The sequence below is a fragment of the Ranitomeya variabilis genome, chromosome 2, assembly GCF_051348905.1.
Source record: "Ranitomeya variabilis isolate aRanVar5 chromosome 2, aRanVar5.hap1, whole genome shotgun sequence".
In the NCBI taxonomy this organism is placed as follows: domain Eukaryota; kingdom Metazoa; phylum Chordata; class Amphibia; order Anura; family Dendrobatidae; genus Ranitomeya; species Ranitomeya variabilis.
The window spans coordinates 287144313-287162045 of record NC_135233.1 but is presented as its reverse complement, the minus strand read 5'-3'; the positions used below and the strand labels follow the sequence as shown (position 1 = coordinate 287162045).

Here is a 17733-nt window from a genome sequence, read left to right as displayed (position 1 = left end):
CCAATTCTCTAATTGGAGATACAGATGTATGAAATAGTAACTTCCACTCATTGCTCATTGCCTGGACTTGACACAAATTACTTCCTAGTGCCATGTAAGTGTATAAAACAGAGCAGTATTTTTTAATGAATTTCAAAATGCAATGACTACTGTAAATTACCAAACCCTCAATGCTGAGATACTTAATATTAATATATACTGCGATATTTCTTATAACCTTGCAAATATCAAGTTCAGCGAAAAATTAAGCAGCCCATTAAAATAATGATAAAAAATAAATCGGAATTTTCTTATGTTTCCTGCTGCTAATCTCATTAATTGTAAAATCATATCACTGTGAAAACCCAACAATTGGCTTCTCGGTTTGTGCCGCAGGGATAGGACTCAGCGTCTGCACTGTAACATTTATTGCTTTTATTAGGTGAAATCTGTTTTGAGAGAAATGCTTAAAGCTGCCCAAAATCTGCGATTGTTTGCTCCAAGGTCCAACCGCAGTGTACAAAATTGCTCAGATAAGGCATTTTGTTTGTAGATCTATTGCATCTTTAGAAAAAAAAAAGTTATGGAAACTCTTCAGTATCTTCAAACTGATTGGCATCTCAGTTTCAGCACTAAAAAGGCAGGAAAGAGAAATTAAGCAAGTTTTCTGTGCGATGTAATTGACACTGGATATTTCAATACTTTACGGTAACAGTTAAGACTATGTGATATGGGAAATTATCTCCTGCCCAAACATTTTAAAAGGTGAAATCTGCCTGGGGCGTAAAACAAGCAAGAGTTAAGCATTCATGTATTTTAGTCTTAGGCTACATTCCCATAATGAGGATTTGGAGAATTTTTGAAGTTGTTGCTTTTCTGAAGCATTTCTGCACGCATTTGTTAAATTAGGTTACTTGTTTTCTAGCTAATTTTTTTGCTATCCTTTTTATGTGTTTTGACCCTGCAGATTTTTGTCTCTTGTTGCTATGTCATGTTTTACATAAAGTTTTTATACTTCCTGGTATTTGGATTTGACAAATATTATTGGTACAGTCAAGTGCGGATTACATGCAGAAAACGCATGGTCTGGCAACAGCTCTTGAATAGAGAACACAGAACAAACCATTATTCAGGCAGCTGTCATCTAATGTGTCTGGCGAGCCTTAGATTTCACAGATTGGTAGTCAGCCAGAGGTGTAAAATATGTTATCAGTACTGAATTGCTTATTTAATAGGTGTAACCTATGCCTCCTCTTCTAACACCCATGTCGCCTCCCATGTCACAGGGTCTGCGCGTGCCATGCAGGTTTCCTGGCTGAGAGCTAAGGGCACGCACACTTCCTGTCTCGTAAAGAGACAGCATGCACACTCCTAATGTGTCCTCAGCCAATAGCTGGGAGGCACTTAATACTTAAGATACCTCCACCTGTTGTGAGGTGTCTATGCAACAATTGTAGTTAGGCAATCTGAAGGTAATAGCTTGTTATCAGGTCCCTGTACCATTTCAGTTAAACCTATACCAGTATCAGTTCTTCTTTCCAGTATCCATGTTGTATGAGACAGTCCTGAAACCGCTCTGGTGGTACCCAAACCTGAAACTGCTCTGGCGGTACCTGAACCTGAAACTGCTCCAGTGGTACCTGAACATGAAACCGCTCGAGCATCATCTGAACGTGAAACCACATCTGTGGTTCCTGTATCCTGAAACTGCTCCTGTGGTTCCTGTGCCTGAAACCCACGCTGCTAGTTCCGGTCCCAGAGTTTGTCCCTTCTGAACAAGCATCTGCATCCGTACCATCTGTGCCTGGTCCTGCCTTAGACTCTGAGTCCGTTTCTTCTATTCTGACCCTTAGAGTCAGCTGCTGCAGAACTGGGAACTGCCCTAGGAGTGGTTCTTCCACAAGCGTGACATTAGGCATTCATCTGATTTACATATTTTGGGTAAGGAATACAATTTACATAAAGCGACACAACCTAGGACAAAACCAGAATGAGCAAATAGTAATAGTACATGTAAATAACATATGATACTTAGCTGATACTATTTTGCTCAAAAGAGCATTATAGCCATCCCACAATTACAAGATGTACCCAAACAGGATAAACCCTAACTTGTAGTTCACCTGGCTACATGCCAGCAGACCTCAAAATAGATGAGGGCAGAGCAGGACCTAGACTTGTTTCAACACCTGCCGTATAGACAAAATGTACAGCCCAAAAAGGGGGAGTCACACTCTATATGTACAAATCACAAAAAATAAATGCCAAGACAAAGAAATGAGCCGTAGGTGCACATTCCCACTGTGCCCATTTACCAGCCAGAACCTAGAATAAAAGCAAATTGAGCATATACCCTGTAGTAAGTAAATAAATAGTAATAGTAAATGTAAATAACATAAGATACTTAGTTGACACTATTTTGATCAAAAGAGGGTAAAAGCGATCCCACTGTGATATACTGTGGAGATCAGACTGAAAGAATCCATTGTGTCTTTCTCCTGAGACATCTGGCTTATATCAGGAAACTTAAGCAAAGTTGACATTTCCTTTTATGGACGCATTCCTTCTTGATATTGTAACCTTTTACCTACATACCAGAAGCTGTACCTTATCTCTAGTATAGACTGTTTTTGTAAAAGGATGTGAAATATGAGCGCTTGTGCGCATGTCTGTAAATGTATAACTCTTTTCTATATAAAGGAGGGGTAGAGCCCAGTGAGTCAGACGTGCTCCTGGGCTTCCCCTGTATATGATCACACAACCTTTTGTGCTGCGTGTCATTTTACTCGGATCCCTACCTCTAGTAAGCCAGGGACTGAGAAGGACTTAACATTTCTTTGGTGCACCGAACAGGGACCCGAGGTGAGAGTATTTGCTCGAGATTTACCTGCGGATACGGACAACGGAGATCTGGGATAATGGACGGCAAATGAACTGAAAAACCTGGCCAGGTAAGAGACATTATTAGTTCTCTTTTATCTGCCCTGTATTATCCGAAAGATCTCTATGAGCCGTGTCACGCTGGGTTAGTCTAGTAGTGAGTAGATACCTATAAAACTCGGGTTACCATATTGTATAGATTTATGAGTCCTGTCCCTGGCAGTGTGTGAACAGTGTGAAGGTTGTGGTATGTTGTGAAAGAAGAGCAAAAGTGCGTAGAAAAATAAGCCGAAATAGTTGGGGTATAAGCCTTATACACGGAAGTCAGCCTAACTGGGTCATGTGGTTGCGTCCTTCTGGGAGACCTCCGCCCATGCTTGACTCTCATTAAGTGCTTAACCTCCTTCATTTCTGGATAAGGTTTGATAGAATGAGCCCAGGACGCGGTTTCATGAGCCTGGGACAAGTATGCTAACTGACACAGAAAGTTTTGTGATCTGTATGGTGTTGCTGGGTCTGTTTGCGTGTATAATAGCACTTAAGTACGTTCTGCACGTTAGGAAGAACGGAGCAGACAAGCCTTTCAATATTTTAGCTCCCTAGGAGAGAAGGCAACGAGACATCACCATAGAGTAAGTGATTGTCCAAACGTCACCTGGGGTAGAAATAGCTAATATTGAAAAAGAAAAATGGGAAATAAACAGACAAAAACCGTCTTAGGACAAGTGGAAGCAGCAGATATCATACAGGAAAGATGTGGAAAGACAGTCAGAAGTCAGATTAGAAGGGTAAGAGAAAAATTGGGAATTTCAGAAGCACTTATGTTCAGTACAGAATGGGAAAAACTGAGTAAAGAACGAGGTGGAATTATCAAAGACAATGGGTGGGAAGAAATCATACATTGTATGATAGAGGTCTCAAAAACAGCTAAAGAGGAGAATTGGAAGTACGATCCAGACACTTCCAAATGGATCATGGGGAAGGGAAAAAGTTGTGACATAATCCCGCCACCTTACCTAGATCCAAAAGCCCAATCATTTGTACCATCTGGAGGAGCAGAAGGAGGAAAACAATTTCCAGCCTTGTATCCCAATCTTGGTGGGGTAGGAGGATGGGAATGTTCACACTGTGGACAACAAAATCCAGATTGGAGAAATGATTGCCTAGCCTGTGGTACACCTAGATATGGCGCTGTACTTGCCCCTGTTAGGGTAGTACCAAGACCCTTTAGGGAACCTGGTGCTGACGGGGTAATGGGAACTAGATATCATCAGACCCGACAGTATTTTCCATGGTCTCCAGCCGAGGGTATGTCCCTCCTGCATAATGCGCCTGATCCCACTCAATATCCTATCCGATTTGCACAATACATACAACAAATCATGCAGACTCATGCTGGGGTCTGGGCGGACGGGGAAGAATTATGTAGAATGAAAATGTCCCCCGGACTTTTTCAGGAATTATTGACACACCTACAGCCCAATAGACCAGTGGCAGAAGGGGGTGCCTTACAGACAGAAGCATCAGGTACCCAGTTCACAGAGGCATTAATAATTTTCATGAGAGGAAAACAGAGGGAAAGGGGGTCTACAGGTGTGATTATGCAGAAATTTGGGCAAAGTATTGAAGAATATAGTCAAGAACTAGAAAATAGCTTTAGGGATGAAGGATTGGATTTGACTGATGCTTCAGTAAGGAGACTTTTTACAAAACAATTAATAGAGGGGCTAGATCCGAAAATCAGAGAAAAATTTAAATCCTCTACTCCAGATTGGAGAACAATTGAACAACCAAATATTGTGAAACAACGATGTTTAGGAATAGCCATGGATATGAGAGAGAATCGTAAGCCTGTTAGAATAGCACAAGCTAATACAGGAGGAAGAGTGAGACACAATTTTCCTTGCCACTACTGTAAAAAGCCAGGTCATTTTCAAAGAGAGTGCAGGAAGAAGTTGGCAGATATAAAGTCAGGCAAATTTGTTCCCAGAAATAACCCTCCCCAAACGGACAACCAGCAGAAATCTACCATCATAGATGGTCCCATACCAGATTCAGATTGACTCGATGTGTTACAAACTTCCCTACCAGCTAGAAGACCTATGATACAGGTGAATGTGGGGGGGAGAGAGATTCCATTTTTGATAGATACAGGTGCAACTTCCTCAATTTTGAATCAAGATTTTCTTCCGAATCCGGAAGATATTTCAGAACAAACAACTTTTGCTGAGGGTTATGATGGGGTAATTCGAACACTGCCATATACTGTGCCCCTAGAGGTCTCATTAGGACCTAAATGTTTCGCATCCAGATTTTTGTATGCCAGAGGTGCCCCAACATGTCTGTTAGGAACTGATGTACTAAAGAAATTAGAAGCTAACATCAATTTTAGGGAAGATGGCACAGTTATGCTGACTATCCCTGATGATGCAGAATCATTAGAACAATATGTCAGAATTCAGGCTTTTGAGGATTATACTGAAGAAAAAGAGTACACTACAGATCTAGACCTCTCAATGATCCCAGAAACACTGTGGGCACAGGGTGACACTGATGTGGGATTATTGCATATTTCTCCTGTAAAATTATCTGTGCAACCAGGAACTGTTCTCCCACAGCTCAGACAATACCCTGTGAGTGCCCAGCAGGAATTAGCGATTACAAAACAGATAGAGGGATATAGAGAGAAAGGAGTTTTGGTAGAGATACAATCACCTGCTAACACTCCTCTGTATCCAGTCAAGAAGAGAACTCTTGATAAGGGTTCTATGCCCAAATATCGTATGGTACATGATCTAAGAGAAATAAACAAAGTTCTAGATCCAATCACCCCAGTTGTACCCAATCCTCATACGTTACTATCACAGATACCAGCCAGTTCTCAAGTATTTACTGTAATAGATCTTTCAAATGCATTTTTCTCGGTTCCTTTACACCAAGATAGTTGGCATTTGTTTGCATTTACATTTAAGGGCAAACAGTTGGCGTGGACACGCCTTCCACAGGGAATGTTACACTCCCCTACTCTTTATTCAAATGCCCTACAAACAGTTCTTCAAAGGTTTGAACCCGAACCACAGGTAGTAATTTTACAGTATGTGGATGACATACTACTTTGCTGCCCAGATCTAGAAACCGCAGAAAGGTCCACTGTAAGTTTACTATGTTTTCTAGAAAAAGAAGGGTGTAAAGTGAATAGACAAAAGCTACAAGTTTGTCAGACCAAAGTGGTCTTTCTAGGTCATTGCATTTCTCAAGGTAAAAAGCATCTTACACCTCAAAGAACTGAAGCAATAAGACAGATGAATGAGCCTAGAAATCATAAACAGCTACGAGCATTTTTAGGAATAGTGTCTCATTGTAGACAATGGATTATACATGCCAGTCAACTAATGCAACCACTGTATGACTGTGTAAAAAGTGAACCTTATTTGTTGACAAAAGAAGGTCAGATTTCGTTCCAACAATTAAAAGATGCCCTTGTTTCAGCTCCAGCGTTAGGGCTACCAGACTACACCAAACCATTTCAGCTTATGGCTGCAGAAGTTGATTCTCATGCTACAGGAGTTCTTACCCAGAAGCATGCAGGGAAACAAAGACCAATTGCATATCTTTCAGCAAGGTTAGATCCCGTAGCTAGAGCAGCGCCAACCTGTGTACGTGTAGTTGTTGCTGTCTCACTATTGTTGGACAAAGCATCAGAAATTGTCCTAGAGTATCCACTCACAGTTCAAACTACGCATCATGTTTATGGGATATTAAACCAGGTCCAACCAAAACACATTTCCATGGCCAGACATTTGCGGCTACAGTGTTCTTTGCTGCTCCCCTCTACTATCACATTTGCAAGGCTTCAGACTCTTAATTTAGCAACACTGCTACCTCTCGAGTCTGAAGGGGGGAATAAGGACACTGATCCACACGCAAATTTTTTCCCTACAGACACACATGATTGTACAGAGCTCATTTTACAAGAAACGGCAGGCTTACCCAATGTATCCGAAACACCACTTCAAAATCCAGATTTAGAGCTGTTTATAGATGGTAGTAGGTTTGCAGATGACACAGGTAACTTCCATACAGGGTATGCAGTTGTGTCAGAATCTGAAACTCTCAAAGCAGAACCACTTCCACCAAAACAGTCTGCACAAGAAGCAGAACTAACAGCATTGATCGAAGCGCTAAAAATAGCTGAGAATCAGACAGCTAATATATACACTGATTCTAGGTATGCACATGGTATTGTGTTTGACTTTGGAGTAATCTGGAGAGCTAGAGGTTACATGACAGCGTCAGGACAACCTGTAAAACATGCTTCTTTGATCAAACAGATCTTAGAGGCTGCACAAGAAACAAAAGAAGTAGCAGTAATTAAGGTAGCTGCACATGTGAGACTCGACACTAGGGAATCTAGGGGAAATGATAGGGCTGATAAAGCAGCCAAAGCAGCAGCAGTCAAACCCTTACAACAGGTTCATACTGTAAACCTCACAGAAAATACTGAAGATAGACTGAGACAAGCACAGGAAGATGCAGGAGAAGAGGAGAGGGACAGGTGGAAAAAGGAAGGGGCAGAAGAACAAGCGGGAATTTGGAAGAAAGATGGACTAATATGTCTACCTAGAGCCTGGTACCCGATTGTAGTTGGTGGACTACACCACCCTACTCATGTGTCTGCAAATGCAATGACACTACTGGCAAAGCAAGTCTGGTTGGCTCCAGGTTTTGGCAACTACGCAAGAGACTATTGTGCTGCATGCGTTATATGCCTGGCACATAATCCCGGACAGACAACAAAGACCCCTATGAAGCACCACGTCCGACCTCTCTATCCGTTTCAGCGATTACAAATAGACTTTATCCAGCTGCCAAAAAGTAATGGGTATGAGTATGTGTTGGTGTGTGTGGACATGTTCTCAGGGTGGCCAGAGGCCTATCCAGTTCGGAAGGCTTCAGCTAAAAACACTGCTGTAAAGCTAGTTGCCGAACTGATACCCCGTTACGGTCTCCCTGAAGTGATCGAGTCAGATAGGGGTACTCATTTCACTGGAGAAATATTTCAAAATGTACTGAAAATGTTGGGTGTTGAAAGTCAGTTACACACTCCGTACCATCCTCAAAGTTCTGGTAAGGTGGAACGCATGAATGGAACTTTAAAATTAAAAATACAGAAAGCCATGGCTGAAACAGGAAAGCCTTGGACAGAATGCCTTCCACTGGCCCTTTACTCAATACGCAATACCCCAAGGGGTAAGACTAAACTGTCTCCATATGAAATTTTGTTTGGCAGGACTGCCAATTTAGGATGTTATTTTCCACAGCAACTTGTGTTAAATATTGAGTCATTGACTTCTTATGTGCAAAATCTTCAGAAACAATTAACTAAGGTGCATGCACAAGTTTTTGCTTCCCTTCCAGATCCTGACAACACAGAAGGAAGTCACAAGTTGGAACCAGGTGATCAAGTCTATGTAAAAAGACACACCAGAAAGGCTCTAGAACCAAGGTTTGACGGACCCTTCCAAGTCCTGTTGACAACACCTACATCAGTCAAGCTTGAAGGAAAGGCATCATGGATACATGCAAGCCATTGCAAAAAAAGCAGTATAAACTCATGATATTGATGTTAATAATGATAACCTCAACGGAGGCATGGGATACACTGAATTCTCTAGCCCCTTTGAACAATAGATTCGTACAACATCATAAAAAATTAGTGCATGACTTGTTAAACAATACACAAACCCTGACAGATTGTTGGATCTGTACCCATTCACCGGTATCAGCCACAAGTATACCTTTTCTAGCAGTTCCCGTATCAGCAGAAGAAATATTCGCTTGGCCTAATTGTTCAGACAACCTGGCCAACAACCAAACTGGTAATGCTAGGCTGTGGAATACTACAATCGCCATACCAATTGTGGGATGGGTAGAATTTCCTTGGTGGCAGGGTAATCTCTCAGGGACTGGTACACATCTACAATATTTGGCCTATAAGGGTGGGGCCTGGGTACCTAGGAATAAGACTGGATTAACTAATTTAGGACAGGTCCCCACAGAAAATCTACAGCTCAGTTTCAGTACAACCGCCGATCCCTCTGATGCTTTCAAACCTGTAGTATTGGAAAGATACATACACAATAGAAATTGGGAACATTCTGAGTTGTTCCCTCAAGGTAATGCAAGCGATTGTACAAGCAAACCGGGGAACCTGGTTTGTAATGAATCTGATGAGTATGTCAATGGAATGCCTGTATGTGGGAATCCCGCAGCCGGGTACTGTAGCCCCTTGGGACAAAAACCCTCTTGGTGTATGCTTCAGGATGTATCTAGATTTGTGGATTTGGCTCACAGATTGGTATTGCAGCACTCAGCTCTATGGGATCTGCCTGAAGGTACATTTTGGATATGCGGAGAAGGAGCATATAAATGGCTTCCCGTAGGTATAAAGGGTACTTGTACATTAGGACGCCTAACCCCAGCTACATTCATAATTTCAAATAAACAAGTGAATATGCAAGCCGTGCCCAAGCACACACTATATAAAAGAGCTGCAGATAACTCACCACGTCCCTCGGGGAGGCCACATATAGTACAAATGGGAATTCCTAACAAAATTGCTAGTACCATTTTTATTTATCCTATGTTAACACAAATGTGGGATAAATTAGTTAGAGCCACGGATTATTTAGATGATCAGATCTGGGATATATTGGATATACTAAACACTAGTATAGCTGTACAGAATCAGCTTATAATAGTCGTCAACCAACATACCCTGGTATTGGATTACCTAACTGCCTCACAAGGGGGTATGTGTCAAATCATCGGACCCACCTGCTGTCATTATATAGACCCGAATAGTACTATGAGTATGACATTTAAATTAAAGGACGTACAACGACTCAGAGATCAGTATGACAAAGATAATGACCAGAATAAGGATAGCTGGTGGTCAGATACCTTTTCTTTTCTTAACCCAGCCAACTGGTTCAGAGGAATCGGTGGGTGGGTTGCTGGGATTATGCAGAGCATAATACATATAGTTATGATTATTGTAGTCATATACGTACTATTCCAGATTGTGCTCAAGGGTATCTCAGTATGCACAGATAAACTTTGTGTAATAGATGCAAGAGTATAAATTTTTTTTTTCTTTTATTATCCTCTAGTGATTCTAATTAATATTACCGTACTAATTTTTGTTTTTATATTTTAGTATACTGCTAAAGAAGAAAATAATTTGCGATAGAAGAATTAATACTAGATTTGATTCTCTTATTAATAATATAAGTGTGTGCATGTGTAATACCAAAAATAAAGGCTTTGTCTTTGGCCCTGTGGTAATAAAAAAAGAATATGTCAAAGGGGGGAATTGTGGAGATCAGACTGAAAGAATCCATTGTGTCTTTCTCCTGAGACATCTGGCTTATATCAGGAAACTTAAGCAAAGTTGACATTTCCTTTTATGGACGCATTCCTTCTTGATATTGTAACCTTTTACCTACATACCAGAAGCTGTACCTTATCTCTAGTTTAGACTGTTTTTGTAAAAGGATGTGAAATATGAGCGCTTGTGCGCATGTCTGTAAATGTATAACTCTTTTCTATATAAAGGAGGGGTAGAGCCCAGTGAGTCAGACGTGCTCCTGGGCTTCCCCTGTATATGATCACACAACCTTTTGTGCTGCGTGTCATTTTACTCGGATCCCTACCTCTAGTAAGCCAGGGACTGAGAAGGACTTAACATTTCCATGCAACATGCCAGCAGGCTTCAAAATAAACTTTCAACTGTGTACATTGCCTACTTCATTCTCCACAGGCAAGTGTAAAACAGTCAGGTCTAGGTCCTGCTTTGCTTCGGTCTATTTTGAGGTCTGCTGGCACATACACCATGTTCCATATTATTATGCAAATTATATTTTTCTTGGATTTTCCTAAATGGTCGGTGCAAATGAATAATAATAAAAGTCATCATCTGTTAGAGTAGACATCAAATTTTATTGAAGAAACCTTCCAATGATAACAGAATAATCTCCAAAAGGAATAAAAACTCAAAATGCACTGTTCCAAATTATTAGGCACAGTAGAATTTCTAAACATTTGATATGTTTTAAGAACTGAAAATGTTCATTTGTTAAATTTGCAGCATTAGGAGGTCACATTCACTGAACAAAAAAGCTATTTAACTCGAAAACATCCTAACAGGCCAAGTTACATGTTAACATAGGAGCCTTCTTTGATATCGCCTTCACAATTCTTGCATCCATTGAAGTTGTGAGTTTTTGGAGAGTTTCTGCTTGTATTTCTTTGCATGAAGTCAGTCAGAATAGCCTCCCAGAGCTGCTGTTTTGATGTGAACTGCCTCCCACCCTCATAGATCTTTTGCTTGATGATCCTCTAAAGGTTCTCTATAGGGTTGAGGTCAGGGGAAGATGGTGGCCACACCATGAGTTTATCTCCTTTTATGCCCATAGCAGATAATGACTCAGAGGTATTCTTTGCAGCATGAGATAGTGCATTGTCAGCATAAAGATGATTTTGCTCCTGAAGGCACGTTTCTGCTTTTTATACCATGGAAGAAAATTGTCAGTCAGAAACTCTATATACTTTGCAGAGGTCATTTTCATACCTTCATGAACCTTAAGGGGCCCTACCAGCTGTTTCCCCATGATTCTGGCCCAAAACATGACTCCTCCACCTCCTTGCTGATGTCGCAGCCTTGTTGGGACAACCATCCACTACTCCATCCATCTGGACCATCCAGGGTTGCTCGACACTCATCAGTAAACAAGACTGTTTGAAAATTAGTCTTCATGTATGTCTGAGCCCACTGCAACCATTTCTGCTTGTGAACACTGTTTAGGGGTGGCCAAATAGTAGGTATATGCACCACAGCACGCCTTTGAAGGATCCTACACCTTGAGGTTCGAGGGACTCCAGAGGCACCAGCAGCTTAAAATAACTGTTTGCTGCTTTGTAATGGTATTTTGGGAGCTGCTCTCTTAATCCAATGAATTTGTCTGGCAGAAACCTTCCTCATTATGCCTTTATCTGCATGAACTCTGTCTGTGCTCTGTTTCAGTCACAAATCTCTTCACAGTATGATGATCACTCTTAAGTTTTCGTGAAATATCTAATGTTTTCATACCTTGTCCAAGGCATTGCACTATTTAATGCTTTTCAGCAGCTGAGAGATCCTTTTTATTTCCCATATTGCTTGAAACCTGTGGCCTGCTTAATAATGTGGAATATCATTTTTAAATAGTTTTCCTTTAATTAGAATCACTTGAAAAACTAATTATCACGTGTTTAAGATTGATTTCAGTGATCCATTGAGCCCTGAGACACAATACCATCCACGAGTTTATTTAAAAAACAAAACAATTAAATCTTTAGGACACTTAAATCCAATTTACATAATAATTTGGAACACAGTGCAGAGAGGTGAGTTAAAGACCATCTTGATAGGGTACACCTTGTGGCGGTGGTATGGCTTTTACATTCTTTTGATCAGAATTGTGTCTACTAAGACTAAGGCTGCTTTCATACTAGCGTCGGCACGGGGCCGTCACTATGCGTCGGCCCGACGTGCCCACGTGCGTTGTGAAAATAATGCCCAATGTGGGCAGCGGAAGCAGTCTTACGACGCTTCCGCTGCCACATTGTAAGGTCCGGGAAGGAGGGGGCGGAGTTTCGGCCGCGCATGCGCGGTCAAAAATGGCAGACACGATGCGCAAAAAAAGTTACATGTAACTTTTTTGTGCCGATGGTCCACCAAAACACGATGCAACCGTCGCACGACGGTTGCGACGTGTGGCCATATATCGCAATGCGTCCCTAATGTTAGTCTATGGGGAAAAAACGCATCCTGCAGACAACTTTGCAGGATGCGTTTTTTTCTCCTAAACGATGCATTGCGGCGTACAGCCAAAAACGCTAGTGTGAAAGTAGCCTAAGACTAAGACTACCCTATGTTATTTACATGTATTACTATTTCTTTCATTATTTAACTACTGCAGAGTATATGCTCATTTTGTTTTTATCCTAGGTTTTCTCTTTTATTGGCCACAGCGTGAATGTGCACAAAAATATTGCACTTATACCAAGATGTACGCCGACTCATTTGTTTGCTTTTCCTTCAGTTTTTTTTACATCTACTTAACAGTCCATCATTGGACACCTCCCCCTGTTTGGTGGGGGCTTCAGCGATGAGCCCGCACCTTTTCCAGCACATGACAGCTGGAAGTCGCGATTCCACCCGCGGCTTTTACCATGTTAAATGTCGCTGTCAAACGCTGACAGCGGCATTTAACATGAATGCACAGGAAGCGCATCTTTACCTCCTCCCATCGGCACCCATGTCACATGACCGAAATGGTATCATTTAAAACGTCAGATCAGCACGCAAAAAATAAGCCCTCACCCAGCCCCAGACCCCACAAAAAGGAGATGCTAGGAGTCTCAGAAAATGGCTAGGTTTTTTTTTTTTTACAAACTTTGGAATTTTTTTTCACCACTTAGATAAAAAATAACCTAGACATGTTTGGTGTCTATGAACTCGTAATGACCTGGAGAATCATGATGGCAGATCAGTTTTAGCATTTAGTGAGCCTAGCAAAAAAAGCCAAACAAAAAACAAGTGTGGGATTGCACTTTTTTTGCAATTTTACCACACTTGGAATTTTTTCCCATTTTCTTTACATCACATGGTAAAACCAACCTTCACATGGCCCTATTGACAGAAAAATAAAAAAGTTATGGCCCTGGGAAGAAGGGGAGCAAAAAATGAAAATGCAAAACTAAAAATAACCCCGGTCACTGAGGGGTTAAGGGAACCTGACATGTTGTATATACAGTCTTGGAGAAGCTGAGTGGTATCATATAAAGGATTAAGGTAAAGGATTCAGTATAAGTTATATTTTATTCATTGAAATCTGTGGTATTTGTATGTATAGGAGTCCAGTGAGCGTGGATACTAGTGATTGACAGCTATCTCTGCAAGAATAGCCATACAGGGAGGACTGTCAATCACTTAATAGGACCGCCCACTGGACTACTATGCTACAAATTCCAAGGATTTCAACAAATAAAATGCAAATTTTACTGAACCTTTTCCCAAAAATTCTGCATCAATCTGATAAACTCCTCCTGCTCAATAACTTTGTGCCTGCAGATCAAAAACTATATTAAACATGAAAGGTTTCCCTTAGCCTAAGGATAAATGATAACAAAATGTTTGTTTTGCTTCCTCCATCTCAAAACTGCATTACACTAGATAGATTTGTATATATTATCAGAAATAAATTTAGGACATTTCTGGCCTTGTCTCTTATTAAGTATGTTCAAACATTATGTTTAGAACTAGTCAGTGCCAGTGGTGGAACAAGCTCACAGGGTGCCCAAGGTAAAGAGTTGAGAATGTCATCCCTCTGTTTACTTAAGTTCAACATCATAGGATTTGGATGGACAGTTATTCATGTAATTACCTTCTGTCATCCCTTTTGACACCAATCATCATAGTTCTTATTGACACATTTTCCTCCATTCCTATCCCCTCCACACATTGCAATGCAGTCACAGCTTGTCACCCTATCATGAGTTCACTAAGGATCACTTTACATTCAGCTCCAATCTCCATTTCGGACATATTGTCACGACCAGGGGCTCCTTCCATGTCCTTAACGCTAGGGGTGCCCTAGCTTGCCCTGTTCCCCAGATTACTTCTGATGGTGAAGACGCTGGGGCCACATACCTTGCCTTAGCTCCTAATTCCGCCCTCAGTTTGTACCTTTCCCCACCCAGGGAAGAGGGGAGTAGCAGTATACCGTAATACGCCAATCAGACTAACAAGGAAATACAAACAGGGATAATGAAAAATACCAAATATACAAATATACACAAATAAATAACAAAGGAATACACCAGGGAGAAAAGAAAACAGCTATATATATTTAGATTTTATATGCAATTTAAGACAAAATAGTATCACAGAACATTTCAAAATTAAAAGAGGTAGTGCTGGGATGTTTTCTGTGTTTAGTGTTCTTTCAATACAACAATAAATAATATTGACACTACAGATGCCGAGATTCAAATTTAGCAAACAATGCAAATTTAACTGATTTGATTCACTTTGAAGTTATTCAATGCAAAATGAATGTTCCTTATTGTGATCATGGGGTCTCACTAGACCCCAGAGCAAAGTAAAAGTAGGATATAAAAAAAGTAATACTCAGCTCTCTGCTCTTCAATCCCGCTGCTCCCACAGCCCGCCGTCCAATCCTCTGCACCTCTTAATTTTGCCTTCCTCTATCGCACACATCTTCTTCAGCCTGCTTCACTCTAAGCTATGGTTAGCATGACACATTCATGACGTCATAAGGTGCATCCCATGCGGCAGAGGTGTATCTAGGTTTTCTGGCACCAGGGACAAGAATTCAGTTTGGCGCCCCCCAAGGACTTATGCGATTTGCTCACTTAGTCATGTACCCATAAGCTCCTCTCCCTAATGCTCTCAATGTTCAATGAAAAACTGAGAGAAGCAGGAAGAGAAGCTCGTTGTCACAAGATCATATGTATGAAAGTCACATATGAGTGAAGTGTCCATGTGATGACTATTGGAACCTGCAGAGCTGAATCCTGACATCGCAGGCTTCTGAATTCTCACAACTAATGCACTGCACACTGTTAGGATTCTCCCTTGCCGATGGACAGTCATGTCAGCACAAGCATGTGATTTGTATACTTCTGATCACATTATGACTAGACGTGCCCGGCCTAACTCAGTTCATTTTCATTGAGTGAGGCCACACATGTCTAGTCAGCATGTGACTGCATGTATGTAAATCACCGGCACGAGAGAATCCTGAAAGTATGCAGTGCGCACTGTGAGAAGTCAGAAGTCTGCAGTAAAAAAGATAGAAGTGTCATTATAATGCTCCTGAATAAAAAATTGCCTCACTATACTGTCTGCACAAAATATGACCCCCACACTGTCCCTCTTATGGTTCATGCTCTTTACACTGGCCTCTCCTTTCCATACCGGCCCCCTCTTCACTCTGTCCTCTCATACTGTGTCCCCCCTATAGGGCCCAGTATTTATACTGTACTCTCTCATCACATTCCCCCTCCTTGGTATACTGTCCCCTCCTGGCTGTACCCTTACACTGTCCCTCCATGCTCCGCCCCCACTACTCAGTTTCTATTCTGTACCCCCTCACCTTCCTCCCCCCATACTGTCTCCTCCCACTATTCCCCTCCCTCCTCATACAGTCTCCTTTCACATCCTTCCTGTTCACCATACTGTCTCCTCATATATTTACCCCTTCACTTTCCATACTGCCTGCTCACCTGACTCCCCATACTGCGTCTGCACACATCCCATCACCCTCACTCCCCGTACTCTGTCCACATACATGTTTCACATCGCTACTCATATTGTGTCTGCATACATTCCCCTGTTTGATCCCCATACTGTCTGATCCCATCCCCCAAACTGTTTCCTCATATATGCCCCCCATTCCCCCATACTGTTTCCTCATACATGCTCCTCATTCCCCAGTACTGTTTCCTCATACATGCCCTCATTCCCCCATACTGTTTCCTTGCACATGCCCCCCATTCTTCTATGTTTCCTCATACATGCCCCCCATTCCCCCATACTGTTTCCTCATACATGTCCCCTATTCCCCAGGACTGTTTCCTCATACATGCCTCCCCATTCCCCTGTACTGTTTCCTCATACATGCCCCCCATCTCCCCCTTTGCTCTTCATTTTGTGACCTCAAATCTCCCCCACACATTAAAGCGCCCCATCCCCACTACAAATCTTCCCACACACAATAAATAACACCATCTCCACTTTAAGGCCATGTTCACACTTTGCGGGTGACCTCTGCGGGTTCTCCCGCAGTGGATTTGATAAATCTGCAGGGCAAAACCGCTGCGGTTATCCCTGCAGATTTATCGCGGTTTGTTCTGCGGTTTCCGCTGCGGGTTTCCGCCTATACTATTGATGCTGCATATGCAGCAATATGCAGCATCAATAGTAATGTTAAAATAAAAAAAAAAGTTTATATACTCACCCTCTGACGTCTCGATCTCCTCGGCGCTGCACCCGGCAGTCCGGTTCCAAAGATGATGTGCGAGAAGGACCCTTCGTGACGTCACGGTCATGTGACCGCGACGTCACGGTCATGTGACCGCGACGTCACCGCAGGTCCTGTTCGCACAGCAACTCTGACCGGCCGGCCGCGTGCAGCGCTGAGAGGTGAGTATAACATGATTTTTTATTTTAATTCTTTTTTTTACCCCAAATATGGTTCCCAGGGCCTGGAGGAGAGTCTCCTCTCCTCCACCCCGGGTACCACCCGCACATTATCCGCTTACTTCCCGCAACGTGGGCACAGCGCCATGCGGGAAGTAAGCGGCTCAATGCATTTCTATGGGTGCAGAATCGCAGCGATTCTGCACAAAGAAGTGACATGCTGCGGGTTGTAAACCGCTGCGTTTCTGCGCGGTTTTTCCCGCAGCATGTGCACAACGGTTTGCGGTTTCTATAGGGTTTACATGTAAATGTAAACACAATGGAAACTGCTGCGGACCATCATGTATAAACTAAATAGAAACAAAAGGGGAATAGATGGATTAATTACCCATTTTCAGCAGGGTGCCCGATCTGTGTCCTGGTGCCGTACCCCAACGCGCGTTTCGCGTTCACGTGTTGCCGCTTCCTCAAAGTTGGTTCATACTGGTCGACTCACTTGGCTATGTATGCAGTTTGCTTTTTTAGCTCTACCTATAAGTGATCAATTGGACTGATGTCTGGGGACTGTGGAGGCTAATCAGGCACCTTTACTTCATTGTCATTCA

The 17733-nt window shown here is 42.1% G+C and overlaps 1 long non-coding RNA gene across 1 annotated transcript in view; it reads right to left on the bottom strand.

Annotated features, from left to right (window-relative positions):
- Positions 1–478: 478 nt before the first annotated feature.
- Positions 479–17733, bottom strand: part of LOC143805596 (uncharacterized) — a 145634-nt gene continuing 128379 nt past the window's right edge. Inside the window, exon 5 of the long non-coding RNA XR_013221281.1 lies at positions 479–611. This is a non-coding gene — a long non-coding RNA (uncharacterized LOC143805596). The remainder of the gene's footprint in view (positions 612–17733) is intronic.